Source organism: Lissotriton vulgaris, chromosome 8 (genome assembly GCF_964263255.1).
Source record: "Lissotriton vulgaris chromosome 8, aLisVul1.2, whole genome shotgun sequence".
NCBI classification, from domain to species: Eukaryota; Metazoa; Chordata; class Amphibia; order Caudata; family Salamandridae; genus Lissotriton; species Lissotriton vulgaris.
The window spans coordinates 81,795,262-81,812,850 of NC_141696.1; the positions used below are offsets into that span (position 1 = coordinate 81,795,262).

The 17,589-nt window shown below is 44.9% G+C and overlaps 1 protein-coding gene across 1 annotated transcript in view; it reads right to left on the reverse strand.

The window, feature by feature from the left end:
• Positions 1–5,223: 5,223 nt before the first annotated feature.
• The window catches only part of LOC147693451 (uncharacterized), a 42,198-nt gene continuing 29,832 nt past the window's right edge, over positions 5,224–17,589 (reverse strand). Inside the window, exons 3-4 of the mRNA XM_086933732.1 lie at positions 16,171–16,284; positions 5,224–5,773 (exon numbers count right to left, since the gene is read on the reverse strand). The gene's annotated coding sequence lies outside the window, so the exon portion shown is untranslated. The remainder of the gene's footprint in view (positions 5,774–16,170; positions 16,285–17,589) is intronic.

Consider the following 17,589-nt stretch of genomic DNA (forward strand, 5'->3'; position numbering starts at 1 on the left):
AGCTTAGTTTAACTCTTGGTTTCACCGCATTAGACTCGTCCTATTCCATTCCTGCGGAATGGGAATAGGCAGAGACCTAAAAAAGGGATTCTATCCAACGAACGGATTGTTGGAAACCGCCTATCACGGCGGATTGCTCTGCTATTTGGAGTTTCTTTGGTTTACCAGGAGTATATGCTCAACTCTACTTATCCAGGACGTTTCAGCTACTCAACTGCCATGAGGTGGGATGACTGCACTCTTTGAATTTTGTTTACATTATGAAATAACTATGCAGTTAGCCGCTGACTACAGGAGAGTGCCGATTGTGACTGGTGTGAGCCTTATAGTCTGCTCTTTTGAGCCCTGAAAAAGTTCTAATAGGCTTGTGCCTTATAAAAACGAAACACGTTGGCTGCGTTTATGATCACATGTGGATATTTAAATAAAGGATGAAAATGAAGAAAACACTAATGGACTTGGTGCACCTCCTTTTGTTTAATCTGTTGATTTAATCTGTGCCCAGTGGCACCAAAGGGTGACCAGTGCTGGAGAATTGTGCAAAAGCAACAACATTTATAAGACAGCAGTATAAGGGTGAGGTGCTTTTCCAGAGGTCTGTCACCCATTTTTTGGTTTAGAAGCTCATCGAAGATGTCTAGCACCGGAGAAGCTCTTGAACAGCCATGATACCAGAAGTTCTACTCCCTGCAAAGAAGGATCATCACTAAACAAAGGAAAACCTTTATTGCAAGTCTTTACAACTTAACACCTTCCATGCTCATGACGGAGCCGCTCAGTCATGAGCCTCGGTTGAGCTGTGCTCATGACTGAGCGGTTCAGTCATGGCCCGCTCGGCGCGCCTGCGCGGAGCGAATTCCGCGCCTGCGCTGGATGTTCCATTGAGCGGGCGGGGCCATGACGGAACCGCTCTGTCATGAGCACAGCTCAACCGTGGCTCGTGACTGAGCCGCTCCGTCACGAGCATGCGAGCGCCGCTCGGCCCTCCCTCCCCCCTAGCGCTGCGGCGGAATTGCCGCCGCAGCGAAGGGGTTAAGCGTTGCCAGAGATAGATGCTTGTGAAACGTTCTAACAGGAAACCAACAGTATAAGACACCAAGCAAGAAGTAAAATTTGCGCGAGGCGAATGCTAGGAGTCAAAGCTTGCCCAATGCCTAGTATGCAAATTCAGAATGGAGGGTCTTTTAGAAACTTGAACTGCGTCAACATTAGAGGGCAACCATTTTTGTAAAAGATTTAACCATTTAACCTCAAAACCAAAAGGGTGATTTTTAAATAGCTTAAGAATTAAATACTTCAGGGAATACTGAAAAAGGGGTAGAACCTAGGGAGATTGATCGCCATCTTCTTGAATGGAGGGAACCAGGTCCTGCTGGGCCAGAAAGGTGCCACTAGGATTCAATCCACTTTCTCGCAAGATTTTCAACAATAAGAGTCGATGAAAAGTAAAGAAAGGCAAACAGGAGTTCATTTGGCTAATATAGTCAGAGAGCATTTACTTCCCATGCTCCTTGCACAGTGTACCTGAAGCAAAACCTTGGGAGCTTGCTATTATTCCTGGATGCCATCAGGTCCACAAATGGGGTGCCATCTCTTTTGCATATTGTGAGAAACAGTGATTTTGACAAAGTCAGTTTCTCGGAAGAGGAAACACCCTGCTGAGGTGATCTGTTTCTGAATTCCCCTCTATATGTACTGCTGAAATGGAGAGAAGATGCTGCTCTACCCGTGTTCCCATAGTGCATGCTACTTTATTTAGTAAAAGGGAAAGGGTACTCGTTTGATTTATGTAGGCCACAGTCACTGTTTTCTCATTGCTTACCAGCACATTGGTTTCCAAAAGATATTGTTGAAACTTCAGTAGATCCCAGTTCACTGTTGTCACCACCATTTCATGCTTTTGCTGCTTCCGACGGGGTCCATCCTGCTTAAATAGAATAGCACTCTAACATGGAGCCCCATCCAGATGTACTTGCTTCTGTTGTCAGTATAGTTTTTGCTCTGAATGCACTGGAAAACGTCAGTTCTTTGGATTTCTCAGACACTTCCACACCGACTGGTCCTCTGACGTACGGGGACATTTTCTCCAAGTATTGCGATATTTGGGACAGATAACTGTTCAGGTGCCATAATCCTTGCTGTAGCACATTGCAGTTGAAAAAGGGGTCAACAATCTCTAAGCAAAGCATTTTCTCCTAAGGCAGGGAGTCCCTGTCCAAACCTGGCCCAGTAACTTTCCAGGATGCAAAACCTCAGATATATGCTGATGACACTCAGCCATTGACACATGTACATTTATAAGCATCCATCAAATCCAAAGCACCATGTAATGATCCTCCTAAAACCAAAGGACAAATAGTTTGTAACGTTTCTATTTTGAATGGAACTTCATTGATGTACTTGTTCAAAGTCTATTGTCGATGACAATCCTGTAACCTCCGCTCACTTTGGGTATAAAGTAAACAAATTAATAAACCTAATTTTTCCACTCAGATCGAGGCACTAGAACAATTGCCTTCTACCTTAGTGACTATTAATTCCTTAAAGCCACCTCCTTCCTCGGAGACGAAGGGTATGGTACAGGAATGATCCATGAATCCATTGTGAGGGAGGTGAACTCTGTTTTTTATAACCATGAATCGTGATCACCAGCACCCATAAATCCTTGGTTGATTTTTCCATATTTGCAGAAAATAATGTATCCTTCCGCCAACTCACAAAGGCTGCCAATCCATTCCCTGAGAATCAGCATATTTAGGAATGGATCTTTGTTGTTCCCATCTTGACCTTGCTTCTTAGAATACTTTTGGGAAAATTGCTTGCATTGCTTCCTTCCAAAATGTAATCTACTGGATGGCTGCCAAAAGGATCCCTTGTATTGTATTTGTATAAAGATGAACAACCAGGAGTCTTGGATTGATATTTTCCTACGGTAATGGAAATGTTTTCTTTGTTAGAATATTTTATACAGCTTCTCTTCCAAGCTTGCCCCAAACAGTCTTGTCAAATTAAAGTGCTTTCTCAAGGCAGTTCACCGTGCGTCTGTGTTCAAGTCCTTCAGAAACAGGTTGCAACGGGAGCAGCAGAGGCCCCAGAAGGCCTGGCAGAGGATCTTAAAGCAACAAAAGAAATGTCAAAAGAATTCCACTCGACATTAACTACCTTCAACAAATCTATACAATCCAGACCCTCCTGAATGGTTTAAAGGATTGCAATTCAGACAGCAAAGATTGGAAAGTACAAGCATTGTATACTGCAACCCACAAGGCTAAATGTGCTCCAGAATATACATTCATTAGGGATATACCACCTTTTCTGACGGATCTTTTTAATAGTCTTCCAAGATCTCAAAAAATTCACTTCTATGCAATCCACAGCACTTTGCTCATAGATCAATCCTTTTCATTACATGAAGGAAGCAGATTAAAACTGCCCTATAACACAGTAAGTAAACACCATCTGGCAGAGAAGCAGGTGTTGCAAGACAGTTAATCAGTCATGGGGTTCACAAAATGGATAAATCGGGAGCTCCAAGGTCAGCAGTAAATGGCATGTGCCCTGGATTCCCAATCAGAAACATGCCAGACTCAAGGGGCAAGGCAGCGATATGGGACGGTAAAGGGTGAGCCCCAAAAGCACTGCGGGTAGGAAGCAAAGTGCAATTTTCAGACAAATGTGCCGCAGAGGCAGTGAGATTAAAAAAAAAATATATATATATTGTTATTAGAAGAGCTATACGGTCTTAAAATGAGGAGCTGGCTTTTAGTGCTGTGCAGAGCAAAGGCAAACTACAGCCCTAAATATTAAAAAGAAGGATCACTGAGCCAAGAAAGATTAAAATCTCATCTGTGAGACTATTTGGATGTGATATTTTGCATAGTGTTGCACTGAAGTTGTGTTATTAAAGTAGTTGCTACCCTTATGGATTATGTTGCCAAAGGAAGGAAAATGGTACTTGCCCTTTAGCATCTGTTCGTGGCATGTAGTGCTATTGATTCACAGGTTGTGCAAAACCCTAACGTCTATTGTTGGGCTCCAATGTGTGCACATACCTTGAACGTAAATGGTTACTTAACCTGTAAGAATCTGTACGATGCATATAGTTCTGTAGATTCACATGTGCCCACACTACTCCCAGGAAAACTGGCGGTTGCAGCTGTAATTCCCTCTTGTCCCTTGCATGGTCATCTTTTTCTCTCTCTCCGGTATAGCTTTGCCCCAGCTTCATCCTCAACAGCAGTGTGGAAAACAATAACTATGGAGCCCATGACCATGTGCTCTGGCAGCAAGAGGTGGAGTCAAAGTACCATGTGACTCTAGAACATGAATACTTACACATTTGCTGAGGGGCTACAAAGTATGGTCTGTGGTGTGACGGAGGGCCACATTGTGGTGGTAGGGGTACTGGGTGGGTCAAGGATTGCATACGAAGGTGTAACAACATTTTTAAATAAACGGGCAAACACTTATTTGCAGGTTAACTAAAGGGAAGTGGAGCAGGACACCACAGTAGTAACTTCATTTAACCACAGTTAAAAGCTCATTCATTTATTTAACATTATTTCTGAATATTAATGTCCAATAAGTAAACAGTTCGTGCTACTGTCCACCAGGGGGCCGCATGTAAAGGTCAACAGGGTTGCAAGCAGCCCAGGGCTGCAATTTCAGTATCCTTGCTCTAGAAGAATTCTTCAAAGAAAAACAAGCTGCACACATCAGGGCCCAACACCAGATGGCAGGAGTATGCACAACAGGTGTATTTACAGCCACACGTCTCGGACATATATCTCAGCTGACACAAATAAAGCCATTGGGATCAAAAACATCAGAATTCCTGGGAGCAGAGCAGTTGCATATCTGTGGCTATGCTATAATTGTTAAAGATATTGCTAGCCCTTAGACAAAGATTTGCTATTACTGATACACCTGCATTTGAGATTCTTAGACTTCTGGAAAACAAAACATCTGTTCGCATGCATGTCTTCCAGGAAAAAGGCGTTGATGTAAATCAAAGGTAAAAAAAAAAACATCAGATGTTGTAAAACACAGGTAAAGTGATAAAAGTAGTAAGCAACTCCACATGAATTAAGATTATGGTGATTAACTCCACCACAAAGAGAAGCTCTGTCCCTATCCCCAATGATCGTTTGCTTCACGTGATTGCAACCTGGAAAAAGAAATACCACGTGTACGGATGTTGAACACCAAATTCTGAGCAGAATATTGAATTTTCTTTTTTTTTTAATAGAAATTTGCGCTCTTCTGTGCTTTAGAAAACATCATTGCAAAAACAAATTGCAAACATTCTTTCTGCCACTATATCCAAGCCAAAGGTGAGCTTAATAGCAGTCTGTCACAGTTTCCCTCCAAAGAAAGGCTTTGGGATTAATAACAAATGACCAAGAGTTCTATTTCCGAGTTGATCATGTTAGAATGTTTGCATTTAACAAGGAGAGTTTATTTCAACATTCCGTGGTCAAGCACAAGTTGTAGGGTCTTGCTCTCTTCTGTGTTTAATGTAAGGAGGTCCATAGCAAGTTCCATCCACACTGGCCATATGTGAAGGATTTTTGTCCTGCACAGCTTGTTGTTGCTCAATAAAATTAACCTTCTAGCCATTTCCCAAATGTTCAGTTGCAATCAAGGCCATATGATCCCTGGATTGATTGATGCAGTGGTCACATCTTCCTCAAATTCTCATGAGATGCTGGCACGACCTCCGTTTATTAGAACATCCCTGGCACACTGATCCATTCTTCCATTAACTGGTCACCTGCAGAAGAGGTAGCAATGGACTAGAGTTACTCATGTTCCCCCAAAAAATACAGAATCAAACGTGAAAGCATTAAGACATCAACCCACAAGAGCATTTTTAACAATGTGCTTCATTTAGTAACTTTGATCGGTATTACACGTCCTACAGATGGTAGGCTTGATACTAGAAACAGATTATGCACATATGTTGCAATTTTAGCACAAAATACTGTCATGAAGTGAATATAGAACAGCTGGAGAAACATGCAATCTAGGAATGCTGGTGTATCTGCAAAGCAGCATCCACTTCCCATCTGTAGCTAATAGCACTAGAGGACCAGGTTCTAACTGAATTTGAACTCAATCTGTTGAGCAAGCCATCTACGCACCAACAGATCAGTGAACACTATACTGGTGCTTCAAAGTCTGACATTTTGCCACACTGGAGATATGAAAAATGCTGTAGGATCATAAACGGAGTAACAAAACTTGCCCCTGCAAAGTGCATGAAGGGGAGCCCCCACGCTCCAGATCCATTCAGGTACTCCCAGGCCTGCCCTTGCATGATACTTGGAGGCAGCCCACTTGAGCTCGAGGGCCCCCCGCATCGCAGGGGGTATTGTTACACCACTGAAAACATAGTTAAAACAGACATTGATAAACTCTTTCAATGGAGATTATCACAGGGAAGGTATGCACGTGATACAGACGGCTAAAGCAAAAAACATTCAAGTACAGATCACTTCACCATCAACTAAATTCCATTAAATACTTCGAAGACGTCCTTGCTCCAAACTAAATTAACCTTCATTATTGACAACATATGGTGGGTCCTGAACAATGCTTCCCTCACTTAGGTAGTTCTCCCCAATCTCTTAAATACTGGCCAGTCCACTTCAATCCTGAAGAAGAAAAACCTTGATGAAACATCTCGGCAAAGCATGCGAGTCAAAGGTCTCAAACAAACTATCAACAGCCATCTACCTGCGAACAGCCAGTCTGGATTTCGATATGGAGAAAGTATCACTAAAATTGTCCAGGATATACACTTGATCTTAGATGAAGGAAACCTGCTTAAACTGGTCACTCGATCTGCCAGAAGCTTTCAATACGGTCCCACGTTCAGGTCTTGAATTGCTTCTTTTTTCTCTCTAGTCATGAGTAAGCGTAAATATGAAGAAAAAAATTCAAGATGCCATGTGGTATCCAATTATCTAAACCAGCAAAAGCTGAGACCTAGCTACTTCTGTATGATGCCCGGTGGAGCTACCTCGCTAGCTATGGTGGAGAGTGACTTTGGGCTCCCTCCTTTGACTATTCACCTACACAGCCGGACTTCGTGCTAACGCTCCTGCGTCTCTCCTGTCCTTACCTTCCCCCTCTTCCTTCCCCCAACCCTCCCCCCTCCTACTCTTTCCAGCTTTTCTACTCTGCCCTCACATGCTCTTGCCCTTTGTCCCCACCCTGTTTTTCTGTGAACCTCATCCCTCGCCATCTGAAACTGAACTAATTTGTCTGATGCCCGATGGAGCTACTTGGTTTAGCTATAGGGGAGATGGGCCGTGGATTCCCTCCTTGGTCGTCACCTACCCAGTCGGTCTTTAGACAGACTTCCTTTCGTCTCTACGGTTGTTTCTTCCCTTATCCTCACTTTCCCTCCTCCCCTACCCCCCTTCGCTCCTCTCTCTCCTCCCCAATGTATTGCTGATTGTTTGATATAATGTTTACTTGTTTGATCTTTTCCTGATATATTGTTGAACCACATTATTGCACTTCCTTTCGTCTCTCCTGCAGTCTCCTACCGCATCCGCCTTAAATTTAGGTCTCTCCTTCCCTCCTCTCTCAATGTATTGAGACTGAACTATTTTGTCTGATGCCAAATGGAGCTACTTGGTTTAGCTATAGGGGAGATTGGCTGTGGATTCCCTCCTTGGTCGTCACCTACCCAGTCGGTCTTTAGACCGACTTCTTTTCGTCTCTCCTTATGGTCTCTTCCCTAGCTCCTATCCCCTCTCCCCAGAATCGCTCCCCTTGCCTGATACTCTGCCTACCCCCCTGTCCTTTGTGCACTTTGACTAAGCACTCCTTCTCCCCTTGTTTGGGAAAGATCCATTATTTATACTCTGGAGTCTCAGCGAACCCGCTGAGTGAGTCCACTGTGCCAAGGGAGCCACTCACACTTGGTTTGGTATGGCATCCCTTGCCAAAGCACTCCCTCTCCCCTTTCTGGGGAAGGATCCAGTATGTAGGCCTTGGAGTCTCAGAGACCACTCACAGAGTCCACTGCACAAAGGGAGCCTCTCGCAACAGAGTTAGGGAAGTGATATCACTTCCCCTGGGATCACAGCTTACTGGACTTTGGACGTTTGCCTTGACTCGTCTACCGGTTTGTGTCCCAGTCACCCTTCCCCCTCCTCTTCCCATGCTGTCTCACCCTACCCTCTTCTTTCCCGCCTTCATTCTCTGTGTACTTCCCCTGTTTCAACCCCCCCTCCCCTGAAACTCTTACCTTGCCTGCTTTTCCCCTTTCGTATTTGTGTTTATTGTTTATCTCGACCTTACAAGTAACTATGTGGCCATGCTCTATGAACTATGTAACCTTTGTAACGATGTTACCTGTAACTATGATCTGATGCTCATGTAAAGCGCTCTGATACCTCCAGGTCTAGCCAGCGCTATATAAAACTTTTGAAATAAAATAAATATAATATGAAGCTATAGCCAGAGTACATACATGCAAACAAATCTACATCAATAGACATCTTTTAGGTATAATGTCCTCACCCTTCGATATAGTCACAAAACTCGAACAGCGAATGTCAGAATTTCCGGAGGTTGAACTTACAGCAATAAAGTTTTTCAACACTCCTAAGCTTAAAAGCAAATTTGGCCGGGGATACAATCTTTCTTAAACTCCTGTTCAAAGGAAGATATTCATTCTTGACAAACAGCAGCTAAACAATTAGGCTTGACTCAACACTATCACCCCACATAAGGAAACATGACCAATTTAGACCTTTATTTACTGAAAACCCAAGCACCTTCCATCATTCTGAGAACTGAAACTCGAAATCTTATCCCACTTTGGCAAGACTATTATAACTTGCATCTGGGGAACCCACCCGAAGTGAGAGCAGGTGATAACACTTCATCCCAAATGTAGTTACTATTTCAAATGTTATTGTGGCCAAAATAATCCAGTGTGCACTAAATGTGATTTGAAATTTTATGTTTCGCCTGCGTGAGCATGTGCTAGCGTATGCACTCGCTTGCGAGAGATATTGTGCTGAATAAGGAGCTTGAACTCGCCCACTGCTTATCATTCATAGTCATCAGTTACTCTTTGCTGCCTTGTAACTGGCAGCTTATGCAGGGGTCACTTTTTTATTGTGAAACATGGACCAAACACTGTTTAATTCATTTTAATTTGTCCACTGCTCACACTGATTCACATACTATTTCTTCCACTGCCTCCACCTACCCTTTATCTCCACCAGATAGGCTAAATGTTTCTCCCTGGCCCATGTGCCCCTCCCGGCTTGAAATACATATGTTAAAAAAACTGTTCTTGCAGAAGCACTGTACATACTAACAAGTTCCTTCATCCAATCAAGGGCATCAGACGTTTGGTTTACATAAATTGTAGGTCGAGAGAATTGGTAACATATTGTATTATAATTGCATTTATATAGCACAATGCTTTGAAGAGCTATAGGGCAATTCACTGGCAGTACAGCATTACTACTCGCCAGTACCATGCCAATTCACTTTGACCGTACCACTCCTCACCAGTACTACTCCAACAATGCATGTAGATCTCCCATAAGTGAAACCAACTGGCTTTGCCAATGTTTTTTTGAAAGTGTAGTTAAAGTAAGCAGTGCAAACGGGAATGCCTGCGGGAAATATGCAACAAGTTTGTATAAAGAATCTGGTTCCTACCTTCCAATAAATCTTTGTAAAGAACAAATACTAGTAATTTATGGAGATATATATATATATATATATACACATACACACATACATGTCTTCTACCACCCGCCCGGGGACAACCTCACCTTCACCCAACAACTCATGGACACGATCTCATCCAATGCCGGTCGACTGATCACTCAAATTTACCTGGGTGACTTCAATCTACATTGGAACGATCAGAAAGACGCAGTGGTGAATGGTCTCAAAACTTTCCTCAATGCGCTTGACCTCACCCAAATATGCAATAGCCCGACACACGACAAAGGCTCGATCCTCGACCTTATCATCGCCAAAGAAGGCTCTAACCAACTGGGGTCGATCCAACACTGTGACTGGTCAGACCACCACATCATCACTTTCTTCATCAACGAAAAAGTTAAACATATCACGGCTTAACCCACCAAATCCAAGATCTGAAAAGGGGACATGAAGAATCTCAACCCTATCTCCCTTCTCACACTTGCAGTCTCCTCCTTCCCCCTACTGGCGCCCTTGATGTCCAATCACTGACTGACCACTACCTCGACTGAACTCAATCAACGAAGCTGCCCCCCTGCAATTGAAGAGAGTCTCCACCAAGAAGTCGGACCCTTGGTACGATGGCAGACTCAATGAAGACAGACGGGCTATGCGAATGGCAGAGCGCACCTGGAGATCTGATCCCTCAGCGCTGCACCTAAAAACGCTGAACAACAAGAGAAATGCCTACTTTAGGAAAATCAAGCGTTCGAAATCTAACTTCTTCAGCCTCCAGCTGGACCAAGCAAAGAACCATCCAAGAAAACTGTTTGAACTAGTCAAAACTCAAACTAAGATGCAGCCGCTACAATCAAACAGCGCAACAAGCGATATTCCACACTGTGAAGACTTTTCTGCATTCTTCAAGCTAAAGACTGACAACATAAGAAGTGATCTCCTCAATAATGTAAGCCGATACTCCAGCCCCATCAGCATGACCACCACTCACCCTAAAAACAACGCTTCATGGACGTCATTCGACACCTACACTGAAGAGACAATTCACAATCTGCTCGGCACCTTGAAGCCCACTAATCACTTCACAGACCCCCCTACCTGCTAATGCTGTGAAAGACTTAACCCCCCTGCTCCTCCCACTCTGGACCAAAATCATTAACAGCTCCCTTCAAGAAGGTCTCATCCCTGACTCCCTCAAGGAAGGGCAAGTCACACCCATACTCAAGAAACCTACAGCTGACCCGGCTGACCTGAACAACTATCGCCCTATCACCAATATCCCCACCTTGGCAAAGCTACTGGAAAAATGTGTACAAATCCAACCGACAAAACACATCGATCAGTTTGACCCCCTCAACCCTCATCAATCAGGCTTCCGAGCGAAACAGCACGGAAACGGCCATGACACACATAATTGACGACGCCCTCCAAATCCTTGATCGCAACGATTCCTGCCTCCTCATCCTTCTTGACCTCTCCTCAGCTTTTGATACTGTCAAACATGAGAACCTACTGGAGCTGCTAAATACCAGAATGGGTCTATCCGGACTGTTCTCAAATGGTTCACTTCCTTCCTACATAACCGGTCTCAGAAGTTCAAGATCAACAACGTGCGGTCTTCATCGGTGCCTGTAACCTTAGGCGTCCCACAAGGCTCCTCCCTATCCCCCACTTTGTTTAACCTCGTCATGGAACCACTCACCACCTTGCTTCAAGCATCTAATGTACACTTCCATATGTACGCCGATGACACTCAACTTTACCTCAAGCTACAATCCCCGGAAGACATCAAGCTTCTGAACGCCACACTCAGAAACACCCAATCATGGTTGGCCGATAATCACCTCAAACTAAATGCTCTGAAAACTGAGTTCCTTCTGATCTCACCTCCCACGAAGATTGCCATCACCCAGACCTGGCTCAAGCACCTAACGGCGTTCAATGTCCAACCCACCATCGTGGAATCTGCGAAATCCTTAGGCATTACACTGGACGCCAAGCTCAACATGCAGCAGCACGTTAGCAAAGCTACTAAAGGAGCTAACTTCCAAATCAACACTTTGAGGAAACTTAAACCTTTCCTCCCTGCTAAGGACTTCCAAACTGCTGTACAGGCCCTAGTTATCCCCAGCATAGACTACGGAATTGTGGCCCTTAGCGGACTCCCCATTACAACAACCGCACCCCTAAGAGCCTCCTTGAACGCTGCCACGAGACTCATCACTGGTTCAAGGAAACATTCGCAAATATATCCCCGGATTTAAAATCCCTGAACTGGCTGCCCTTTGAGGCCAGAATACAGCTGAAAATAGCCGTTATGACACACTTGGCCGTTCACCACAAGTCACCCAGCTACCTCACCCAAAAGCTGACTATATCTGGAGGCTCGAGAACCAATAGAAGCACAAAAAATCTACTCCTGAAACCTCGTAGATTCCGGAAGGAAAAACATGCAAACGCTCCTTCTCAGGAATGGCCCCCAGGATCTGGAATGCACTCCCTCCTGAAACCAGGCTTCTCTCCTCCACTGCACTTTTTAAGAAAGAGGTAAAAGCCTTCCTTATGGCCAAATTCACCTGAACTCTTCTGCTGCTGGAACAGAGACTTCTGCACCGTTGCCGCTGGACTGGTTTACCTGATTGACTATTGGTATTATTTGTGTACATGACTGATATCCTAGTATGCTACCGACTACTATATTGCTCCTAATAGTTGGTTCCAATTACCCTCCTGCTGCCCCTACCCCCTGTCACTGCGAGCTTTAAGAAAGAGGTAAATGCCTAAGTTCACCTGGTCACTATTGCTGCAGGACCCAAGACTCGGTACTGTTTCTGTATTATTATTTACATGTCGTTTATTGGTTTTATATATGTATTGCTGCTACCCTTTGCTGCTAGGCTACCATATTGTACCCCATAGTGGATTTATCCACCCTCCAGTTGCCCCTACACCTATTTCTGTAAAGCGCTCGGATATCTGCAAAGATCTCGTTTTCGCGCTATATAAAACTTTGAATATATATATATATATATATATATATATATATATAAATAAATAACATACTAATGTCTATAAATAAGATTTTGAATCTATGGATTGTGGCACTCTGGTTGATCCAGGGCATTAGTGAAACATGAAATAATGCGCTGTCTAAGATTAGATCAGACTCGAATGGGAATAACAGAGGTCCACAGCCACGAACACAACCCATACGAGGGGGATTCCGAAATTGATATATTCATCCATTCTGAACCTTGGCAAGACAAAAAGGTATTGACAGGAAGCAACGCACATTAGAATTACAAAGGAAAATTTCCCCTGACAAAGGGCTTTCCTGAAATGCATTAGGGATTGAGTTAACTTATGAAAAACTTGATTTACGCTTCAAAAAGTGTGATTCCTGAACACGAAAATTGTGATGTCAACATAAAGAGCTAATTAAATACTTTAGACAAGAATGAACAAGTGTATACAAATTACTGATGTCCACGGTGTGCCTAGTGTGGACGCTGATCTGATCTAAGAGCATTTTTTCATGTAAATCACAAACGCCACTATTATGTAGGGTAATGGAAATCGGTAAACCGATCTCAGAAGGATGACTGGCTAAGTTGGTCTTACTAGGACTCAATCAATCAATCATGTACTTGTTTAGCGCAACTACTCACCCGTAAGGGTCTCAAGGCGCTGGGGAAATGGGGAGGTGCAGGTTCCAGTCCATCAAGGATGAGGTATATCGAAGAGCCAAGTTTTGAAGTTTCTCGTGAAGATGGGGAGTGATGTCTGTCTGAGGTGGAGCCGTAGGGCGTTCCAGGCTCTGGCCGTGAGAAAGGAGAAGGAACGGCCTACTGATCTAGTCTTTGTCGCGGGGGACCACAGTGTGGGAGAGAAAGGAGAAGGAGCAGCCTACCAACCTGGTCTGTCGCTGGGGACCACAGTGTGGGAGAGCTGGGCTAATCGTAGGGTTCTTTGGGGTGCATGAAATTAGAGCCCGCTGTTCAGGTATGCTGGTCAGGTGTTGTGGAGGGCTTTGTGTGCGTGGGTGAGAATCTTGAAGGTGATTCTATCCTCGATGGAAAGCCAGAGGAGTGTGCGCAGGTACTGGGAGATATGACAGTGTCTTGGCAGATTCAGGGCCAGTCTTGCAGCAGCGTTCTGGATGGTTTGTAACCTGCGGATGAGGTTTTTGTTTATTCAGGCGTAGAGTGTGTTGCCGTAGTCAAGTCTGCTGATGACAAGGGCGTGAGTGACAGTCTTTCTGTGCTCAAGGGGGATCCATTTGATGGACTTGCGTATGAGGCAGAGGATGTGAAGGAGTTGATCTGGTGGCCAGGATGATTCTGAGATTGCTTGCGTGGTCCGTGGGGGTGGGCGGGCTTCCGAGGGCGGGGCGCCACCAGGTGTAGTTCCAGGCGTCGGGGTATGGGCCCATGAGGAGTACTTCTGTTTGGTCAGTGTTGAGTTGTAGGCAGCTGCTTTTCATCCATTTGGCGACAGCTTCCATACCTTCTTGAAAGTTGTTTGGCTGCGTTTGTTTCATTTGATAGGGGGAGGAGGAGTTGGATGTCATCTGCATATGAAACAATGTTGAGTCTGTGGGTTCTGACAATGGGGGCGAGTGGAGCCATGTAGACGTTGAAGAGCGAGGGGCTGAGGGAGGTTCCCTGGGGGACTAAGTAAATGTTCTTGATTTTGTGGTGGAAGAAGGTGCTGAGTTTGTTGCAGAGGTCTTGAGAGGGAGGGTTGTCAGTAGACTGGCTGGTGGGTTGGTCGAACTCCTTGATGATGCTAAAGAGCTCTTTGCTGTTGTGCGCTTGTGTGGAGATTCTGTCTTTAAATCGCTGTTTTTCTCGTATTTCTGATTAGTTGTTGGTGGTGGGCGTTGGTGGCGGCTCTGAAGTGGTTGTGGGCTTATGTAGATTTGGAGTTCCTCCAGGCCTTTGAGGCGGCATGTGCACCTGGACTCTCGAAGTTCAGTGGTAAACCATCTGGCTTTCTTGGTGTGTGTTCTTCTTGAGGGTGCTATGGTGTTGGCACTGTCGGACATCCATCTGTACAGAGTTCGGGCTGCAGTGTTGGGGTTGTTGTCTTCCGCAGTGGTTGGGGAGGAGTTGCTGAATGAGGTGGTGAGCTGGTCGTTGGTGATTTTGGTCCTGTTTCTTCATGGGAGTAGGTGCTGGTGTCTGTGGGTGTTCTGAAGGTAAAGTGGATGCATAGATGGTCTGTCCACAGGAGTTTTGTTGGTGATGGAGTTTCCTGTTGTGAAAAAAGGGGGTCAGGGGGTACGTCCTGCTGAGTGCGTGGGTTCAGACACGATCTGGCGGAGTCCAATGTTGTGGAGTTGCCCAGGAGGGATGTGGTGTTGGGGTCTAGATGGTTGTAGAGGTGGAAGGTAGGTTTCCCAGCAAGGTGTAGTTGGTGCACGCGATGACTTGCGGGGAGATGATGTCCATCATGGAATTGGTGAATGGTATGCGTGGTCGGTAGATGAGAGTTCCTCGGAGGGTGGTGGTAGGGCTGGCCTGTATCTTGAAGTGTAGGTGTTCCATCAGGTCTGTGGGCTCGTCGAGGAGCGTGCTCCGCTGGAGGGTGGATTTGTGGACAATGGCGATTCCTCCTCCAAGGAGAGTGGGGCGGTCCTTCCGGGAGATCTTGTATCCTGAATGGAGATGGCAGGTCCGAGGTGGTGTTGGTCCAGGTTTCGGAGAAGAATGCCATGTCCGGGGCGGTGCTGTCAAGGAGGTCCCAGATTTCGGTGGCGTGTTTGTGGAGGGATCAGATGTTGAGGAGGATACATTGTAGGGTCTTTGGTTCGGTTGTGTTCTTGAGGGCGGGTTGTGCTGGATCCGTGGTCCTGGCGGTGCTGCAGGTGTGCTAGCAGTGGTGACAGCTGAAGGGTCCGTGGGTGTCAGCTGGTGAGGTTAGCTTGCAGTTGTTGTTGAGTGCATGGAGGACTCCAGTTCATAATCTGCTGGTCACAGTAGAGATTGCTTAACGCTCCGGGTCAGAGTGGACAAGAAACGCTAGCGCAATGCACCACAAAGGCCAACAAGCATACATGCAATACAGGAAAGAAAGATATGGCACCTCTCCATATCTGTGTAATGAACTGTAGCAAACAAGGCGAAACGAGGTGTAAAGCACAAGAAACTTATTCTCTGCAGTGCTTTGAAATGTGTCAAATCTGAAGTTGAAATCCAAATCCTCCAAAAACCATCTGTAGCGGGACTGGCAAATTGGAATCAGCTAGAGATGACTTGTGAGAACTATAAAATGAGTGACACTGAGCCCGACCAATGGTAACCGGCTGCCTCTAAGCCTTTTATAGACGAGACCTAAACATTAGTAAAAAAGTGAGTTTACTTCCAGAGTTGAATTGATTAGGGCAGTAATTCTGTGCCTTTTAATTAGGCATTAGAAATATGTTTTGCATTATGTAATAATGAACAAGGCAACAAATATTACCCAGACTGCAGAGTTTGTCATTTTCCTGTTGCACTCCGGCACAGCCACTTCTGCCATGCTCCCAGTGATCATCTTGCTGTTGCTTCAGATCTTAACATCCTCAAACACGGACACCTAAAGAAAAACAAATTAACACTTGGGGCCCATTTTTGCAAGAAATGAGTACTCAGCCATCTCTGTTGTAGGAGTAATGAAATAAACTTAGGAGCAACTTTTTTGGGGGTCATCACCTTATGTACACAAACACCACTTAGATGATACTTAACTATGTTTCAGTCGTCTAATTTAGTTTTTTGTTTGCAAATTTGCCTGCTTTCAAAATGTGAAAATTCTAAAAAGCCCCCATCCCTATTATTTTGAAACTCTCGCTGAGCGAATGACTAGATAGGTCCAGAACTTAGCTGCAGGTTGCCTTTTATTCTAATCTTAAAGCATTCAAGAGTAAAAATGACATTGAGGGTGGGAGGGTGAAGTAGCATTGGGATTTTATGAACACGAGATAAATACAAGTTGGGTGACTTGATACTTCTAGGGTAAAATTGTGAGGTGGGGATGGTTGTGTACAAAGGGGATGGTTTTGTTTTTTGTGTTTCGTGCATCTCTCCTGTACATTACAGTTTACATGTCACATGCACCACATAATTCTGATACCACATACACAGACCAGACAGGAACTTCACTACGGACAGATTGAGGCATCAACCCCATGGTCGACTTTACGGCACTGACCTGGAATGTAAACTGTACGAATGACCGCATTAAACGGAGTGCCCTCTTTCACTTTGCCAATGGCAGTGCAACACCAGGATACCGCCTCAGTACACACTGCAAGGTCCTGGCCCATGCAGACTATGATGTGGTCTTCCATGCGGGTCACACATGACTAGAGGCTCTTAAGGGACAGTGATTCTCCTTCACCGTTGCTTTCCCCTCTCAGCAACTCCTCCACTGACAGCTATGGTACATGCACAGCCCTAGGTGGGGTCTCAGAGGGTGTTGACTACAATATATTTAGTTTATCTTCCACCACATCTAATTGTTATAGCCCTGACAGACTTGCAAACAGAGATCCTTAATCTTACCCAGGCTACATGATTGTCGATTTCACTGTAGTACTTGACCCCCGTGGAATCCATGGGGCCAAAGCGACAACCCAGTGTAGATCCTCCCCTCTAGTGGAATGGGTCAGAACTCTTAGCCTTAGTGATGACACTTGGGACCCTCAAAAGATTGGCTACACACATCTGGGCAGCTCATGGCTGCTTCTATAGACTGGACTACCTTTGATTGCAGACCTGGATGAAGCCCTACTCTGGTTAGAGGTCAATACTGAAGTATGCCCAACAAAAGCACAACGCACTACCCTGTGGCGCATAAGGCTTTCTTATGTCAACTCAGTCTAGACATGGCCATGGAAGT